This window comes from Eurosta solidaginis, chromosome 1, assembly GCF_040869045.1.
Source record: "Eurosta solidaginis isolate ZX-2024a chromosome 1, ASM4086904v1, whole genome shotgun sequence".
NCBI classification, from domain to species: domain Eukaryota; kingdom Metazoa; phylum Arthropoda; class Insecta; order Diptera; family Tephritidae; genus Eurosta; species Eurosta solidaginis.
In genome coordinates this window covers 159406245-159413715 of record NC_090319.1, presented here as the reverse complement: position 1 = coordinate 159413715, position 7471 = coordinate 159406245, and the positions used below count along the sequence as shown (strand labels likewise).

Genomic DNA, 7471 nt, shown 5'->3' with positions numbered 1-7471 from the left:
TTCTTCTTCGCCTGGTATTTTTGATCCGCGAAATCTTACGAGCAAACATTTGTAAGTATCTTGGTTGCACTTTATATATATATACCTTCCTCCACATCTTGGCGTCTTTGACTGGTGGCCCGTCAGCATTTAAACGCTTGGAAAGCTCCTTCCACAGTCTGTTGGACGTTGCTCTACCCTGTGCGGAATTGGGAAATTTATTTTTCTCCAAGTTCGGGTATTCCGCCATAAACTGCGCCATGCACTCCTTTTGGTTTGGGTTTAGCTAGATAAAATTTGTCCTTAAATAATAAAATATAGTTCAACGTTAATTTAAACACATACTTTCAGAAATAACTTACATTTTCCCTTATATTTGTATTTAATTTTTGTATATTTATATATTTGTACTCGCTTTCGGTTGCCGGTTTGTAATCGAATAACAATACGAACAATCGAGTGCAATTGTCTCTCGTTCACGGTTGTCGCGATACCGATTCACGATCCACAAAGTACGTTGACGTATGTAATAATCCAAAAAAGTGCCATTTTACGTGACAGATAGTACGATCACGTATGTCATAATCCGAAAAATAAGTTTTTACGTGACGATCACGTACGTGGCGAATCGGGCCCAGATATACCGAATTGAGTTGCAAAATCGTTACCAAAAAGCGAATGAGACTTTGCAGAAGTTTGCGTCGGATGTTGAAAGTTTGGCTCATCTCGCAAATGCAGACGCACCCGTGGAATACACCGAGAGTGTTAAAATTCAGAGCTTTATAAATGGAATACGGGATGTCGAAACGAAACTAGCTACTTATGCGAACCCAAAGTCAAGATTTGCTGAAACGGTTTCCCATGCACTGACTCAGGAAACTGCCTCACTTCTAAGTAAGCCGGCGTACAAAGCCCATCGTGTGGAAGTAGAAAGGCCAGATTGGGTGGACACAATTTTGGAAGCACTGAAGGGATCACAACAGAAAAACTCTGGAGTTATGAAATGTTTCAAGTGCGGCAACCCAGGCCACATTGCACGTCATTGCAGCACCGGTCCTAATAGTTCCAACAAGGTGGGTGGAGGTAAACGCAGAGCTGAAGGAGATGAACAAATCTCCAAGTCCACTCAATCGTTAAACTAAAGCCAGTCAGCCGCAAGGGGCGACAGCTGGCTCCCTCAATTGAAAGCCCCATAATCTCTATCTCGCAAATTGGAAGAAGGTCAAACAATCTTACTCTCGGAGGACATGTGGATGGAAAGGAACGTTTACTGACTGTAGATACGAGTGCATCTCATTCCATCATTCGAGCGGATTTAGTCAACAAGAAGATAAGACCATTGCATGGAGCAAAATTGCGTACAGCCACAGAAGAAGACACCACGGTTCTAGGAGAAGTAGCATGTGAAGTTGCAATTGGGAACATCACGGTAGTACACAATTTTATAGTGGCAGAGATTGTTGATCAAATCATAATTGGAGTGGACTTCTTAATCGACCAAGGCATCAAGATCGACATGCAAAGCAAGACGATGCGATATAAGAACATGGATGTGCCACTTAATTTCGGCTACGAGAGATACTGGAAGAGAGTCAGCAAATACCACCAAAAACAGAAGCAGTCATCTGGGCAAAGGTTGATGGAGATTGTGCGACAAACAAATTGTGGGTTGTCGAAGCAGCAAACAAGTCAGCACTGAACGTAGTTGTAGGAAAAACCCCAGCTATGACAAAACAAGATGGACGTATTCCAGTAAGAGTACTCAATGAGTACAAGTCTCCATGCAAACTGACCAAAGGAGCTATATTGGGAAGATGCCAAGAGGCTGAAGTAGTTATTAACTGTGAACAGCTCCAGGAACACGTTTCGACTGGTAATACTGATCGTTCAAATGACATCACGGCATGGACGGAGGAGCTAGATGAAGATTATCAGAGTAAGGCGAAACAACTGCTCCTAAAGTACGCGAACATATTTGACCAAGATGGCTCCAAACCAGGCCGCACCAACGTTGTGAAACATCAAATTGACACTGGAGATGCGAGGGTTATCCGTCAAGCTCCACGCAGTGTTCCACTGGCGAAGCGGGAAGTTGTGAGTCAAATCGTACAAGAAATGAGCGATAGCGGCGTCATCGAACCATCAGCTAGTCCATGGACCTCACCGGTGGTACTTGTGAAGAAGAAGAAAATGAGGTTTTGCGTGGACTACCGCAAATTGAACTACGTCACAAAAAAGGATAGCTACCCATTGCCAAGAATTGACGATACTCTGGACTCGCTATCTGGTACGAAATGATTTTCCACACTGGAGCGACTACTGGCAAGTTGAGGTGAAGGAGAAAGATAAAGAGAAAACAGCCTTCAGTGTCGGTGATGGTCTTTGGCAATTTACAGTGATGCCTTTCGGACTTTATAATGCACCAGCTACTTTTGAGAGACTCATGAATCAGGTATTGAAAAGACTACATTGGAAAACATGCTTGGTGTACCTGGACGACACCATCGTATTGGGCAAGTACTTTGATGTACATCTTAAAAACTTCGAGGAAGTTTTCCAGAGAATAGCTGGCGCTGGTCTGAAACTAAGTCCCAAAAAGTGTGCGCTGTTTAAAAAGGAAGTAAATTATTTGGGTCACAAGGTAACGACAGAGGGCATCTGCACTGCGAACGAAAAGATAGAGGCTGTAAAGGATTGGCCAAGACCACAGAACCTACATGAATTGAGAAGTTTCCTTGGGCTGTGCACATATTGCCGCCGATTTGTACCAAATTTTGCCATCGTAGCCCATAGCCTCCACGAGCTTACAAGAAAAGATAAAGCTTTTGAATGGAAGGAGCAAGAGCTTTCCAAACATTGAAAGGGCGTGTGTGCACTGCCCCATTGTAGGCATATCCGATTCCAGGAGCAACATTTATTCTAGATACAGATGCGAGTGGATTTGCTATAGGAGGCGTTTTATCACAACTGGTCGATGGACAGGAGAAGGTAGTTGCATATTACAGCCGTTCACTTGGAAAACCAGAGAGGAATTATTGCGTTACACCGAGAGAGCTGTTGGCATTGGTAGAGTGCATTAAACATTTTCACAAATACCTCTACGGCCAGCGATTCCGCGTCAGGACAAATCACGCAGCGTAGAAACGGCATCTGCAGTTCCGTAATCCAGAAGGACAATTGGCACGGTGGATCGAGCGACTAAAAAGCTATGATTTCCATTGAGCATCGAAAAGGTAGTACCCATGGAAATGCTGATGCAATGTCACGAAGACCATATAGTTTGGAATGCAAGCACTGTTTAAAGGCCGAGGTTAAAGTAGACATTATAGGTGTCCGGCTAATGACTATAACATGTACGGATGAATGGGACAAGGCACAACTAAGGAATTGTCAGCTGGAAGATACTGTCTGTCGCATGTTATGCAAGGGCTCGAACGAAACGAAAGACCAAATAGAGAGATGCCATTAGAGAGTCCCATTGCGAAGTCATATTGGGCACAGTGGAACAGTATAGAATTGATATCCGGTTGCTTGCATCGAGTATGGGAGAGTGAGGATGGTCAATGTAAGAAGAAACTGATAGTTGTTCCCAGAAAGAGGATTCCTGACGTGCTCAGCGAGCTGCATAATGGTCCAAGCGGAGGTCATCTTGGAATCACGAAGACGCTCGAGAAGATTAAATAGAGATTATATTGGGTTGGTTGCCGTCAGTCGGTCACTGAGTGGATTGCGAACTGCGAGGTTTGCAGCAGAGCGAAGGGACCCAAAACCCGAAGTCATGGCCAGATGAAGCAATATAACTCAGTGCGCCATTTGAAAGGATTGCTATGGATGTCGCAGGCCCATTTCCTACTAGCAACTGCGGAAACTGGTGGTTATGGATTATTTCAGCACATGGCCAGAGGTATACCCAATCCCACATCAAGAAGCGGAAACAGTAGCAGAAGTGTTTATAAACAATTGGGTTGCAAGGTATGGTGTACCAATGGAGTTACATTCTGACCAAGGCAGGAATTTCGAATCAGCTGTGTTCCAGGAAATGTGTAAATCATTGGGCATTCGAAAAACACGGACAACTGCATTGCATCCTCAGTCCGATGGTATGGTAGAACGATTCAATAGAACATGGGAGGAGCACTTAAGGAAAGTAGTAGACAAGTTCCATAAATAGTGGGATACCCGCATACCATTATTCTTGCTGGCTTACCGATCAGCAGTGCATCAGACAACGGGCCAAATCCCTGCAAAAGTAATTTTTGGCAATGACCTTCGACTGCCAGCGGATTTGAAGTTTGGGATAGATGCCGATGCGAAGAGAAATGTCAAGAAATCCACTGGTGTTTTGGAAGAAGAGCTGAGAGAAATACACGATCTGATAAGGCAACGAACAAAGATTATGAGTGACAAGATAAAAGCCAGATACGATAAAGCAATTAATTCGGAAGGTTTTCAGGAAGGAGATTTCGTGCTGTTATACAACCCACAACGGAAAAAAGGTTTGTCCCCGAAATTGCAGTGTAACTGGGAAGGCCCATACAAAGTTGTAAAACGGATCAACGATGTAGTTTAGCGCATACAAACCATTGGTAAATCACTAACCAAAATGAAAGTGGTTCATCTGGAAAGGCTGGTGGCGTTTAGATCGGGAAATTTGTCTGATCGGGACGATCAGACTTAGGTGGAGGGCAGTGTGACGAATATTAGCAACACTAAGGGATACTATCATCTCTAAGCCGATACTAAGCAGTCACTTGTGTCTATATAAACAAATCAATCATTATGTCTACACATATGTACATACAGCAGCTGAGAGTTACTCACAAAAGTATGCAATCATCAGCAAAGTAGTTCTCACGCATACACATGCATATTTCTGAGATACTCACAAAAGTATGCAAGCTTCAGCGAACTAGTAAATTCTAGAAGGAGAAACGCCTAGAAATATGCCAACCAGGAAACCGAAGAGTATAAGAGCAGCACCAGCTGAGGCACGACCAATAAGTTTGATTTAAGCACGCTATTGGTTGCGAAGTATAAGTGTTATTGTGAAGTAAAGACCATTTTGCATTATTGAATATTGGAGTTTCAACAGCTTGGCGATACGAACGCTAGCAGAAGATTTGAAATAAGAGGAATACCACTAAAATTCGTTACAATATTAACTGAAGGCTCTTGTCAGTAGTATGGAAATGCCGGTTCTAGACCAAATGGAGAAAGGAAAAATAAAAAAGGAAAAGTATATACACACCGACACACATATATATACAGCAAAACAATTCCGCTAGGTAGCGCATCCGTTTTTCCGGTTTGTGTTCTGGCTGATGTATAAGAAAAAGCTTAGAGCTTTTTGCTTTTAGCAGAGCTTTGCCGTTCAGGAGGGGATCGTTAAATGGGGGCGGCCTTACATTTTTAAAGGGCCGCAAATTTTTAAGTTTCCCCTCATATTTCTAATGAGTCCTAGACTTCACCCGAGCGTTTTTAAAGAGTCCCATAGATTTTTAAAGAGCCGCTTGCCTTTGTCTTGTATACATGCTGGCCCATATATGTATATGCATGTGAGAACTTCATAATTAACTAAAGGCATCTTAATATTGAACTTATGATTTTCCATTATTGAACATTTTGTTTAGCATTTTATAGGTTGTAAGTTTGTTTGTTTTTTTATTTTTTAAGTTTGTGTGTACATGCCGTCACATATGGGTGTTTCCATGCAGCCGTATGCGACGTTCATACGCTTTTGGAGTAATATAAATCTCACATAAAACGAGTTTTCGGGGAAATAAATATGCAGTTACGTTGCAATTAAAAAGAAGTATGTTTGAAAAAAAATGGGTGGCCTGAAAGCTTTGGTGTTTAAAATATCCGCTCAAAATGAGGTGATAACGTACGCGACAAAAACGGAAGTGCTTATATGGCGCACATACATATATGCGAAAGTCTGCGAATCAAGCCAATTCTTATTTTCTTTGAAAATTCGTAACCTAAGCTAAATAATGAACCTTTACAATTCTTTCATATTTAAAGATAAATTATCTCTGGATATTTTTATTTAAAAAAAAAACTAAATAACGTACGCGACATAACTTACGCGACAATTTTTCTCGTATATAAGTAATAATATGTATTTTGTTTGAAATTTACACTTTAATTAGGAAGCAATATAAAAATGTATTCTTATTAAAAAAACTATATGATAATGAAAATAAAATCTAATTCATAAGATATTTGTTGATATAAATACATTAAATATTTACATAAACTCTAATATTTTTTCGTAAAGAGTATGCCGTTCGAGCAGCATTTATATGTTGACTGTCGACGAATGAAAAAAATGTTTCTTTTTTATTTGTGGAACAGGTTGAATATTTTTCCATTTTTCATTCATGCAAGTAGAAACATCTTCAATTTCTTCCGCGCATACATACAATAAATGAATGCCCTCGATATATTTACAAGCGCATTTATAAAATGAAAAAGCATCTGGTAAAATTATATTATTGGCTTTTACTATTTGCCACAACTTTCTCTTTATAACAGCACCTATTCCATCCACTGCGCCTTTGCCATGCGAGGTGGCAAAGAAATTCCATTCAAAATATTTGCAGCTAAATTTACTTACAAAATAAGGAATACTTGTTAAAATAAACTTATTTTTAAGCTGCGCACTGCTCCCATCAGAGAATAAAAATACGCTGGTAATGCCTTTTTTTACTTAGTATTTGAACCACAATTTTTGCAATGAAACAACAAACATCAAACTTATTATGGCTCAACTTGTCGCTAATAATAGAAAACGACTTTGTTTCTCCAAAAAGCCATGCAATGCATGTGAAAATGGTAACCTGATGATAGGAAAAGTGAGCATCTTGAATCTCATCCTGATTAATTAACCTGTAGTTTTCTGCGAAATCTATTTGCAAAATCAATTCAGAAGCCGTAATGTTTTTCTTTTTTTATTGAAATATCGTTGTTGACATTGTTTAATAAAGCTATGCACCTTAAAAACCGGCAGTTGAGCTTCTATTTCATGAATCAGATCAGCCAATGCAGCAGTGGTGTAGCTTAACGTTAAATGGTTATCAACTTTCCTCCAATGTTTCCACTTCACATTTTCATGCATGTTGGTACGAAAACACACGGGAACTAAATCTTGCTCTACATCTCGCACGCAGTTTTCGCACTCATTGGTCATACAATTTTCATCCAACACGTTACAGCAAGAGGATTTCAAAAATGTTTCAAACGTTTTTGGGAATGATGGTATGACTTTTGCACATGCTTCCAATAAAAAAGCAAAGTTTGCGTGGTACTTACAGACACACATGTTGTGTGGAGTTTTATCTATCAATTTTACATAGCTGGGTCGGTACTGATAAAAAAGTGATTTACCCACATATCCCGAAGTAACCTCACTTCTGTACAGTTCATATGCTTCAGACACGGTCAACAGCATGAAGCGCTTGGCGACGATTTTCCCATTATAAATTACCGT

The 7471-nt window shown here is 40.4% G+C and overlaps 1 long non-coding RNA gene across 1 annotated transcript in view; it reads right to left on the bottom strand.

The window, feature by feature from the left end:
- LOC137236912 (uncharacterized) overlaps nt 1-7471 on the bottom strand; it is a 429807-nt gene that overhangs the window by 156212 nt on the left and 266124 nt on the right. The window lies entirely within an intron of this gene.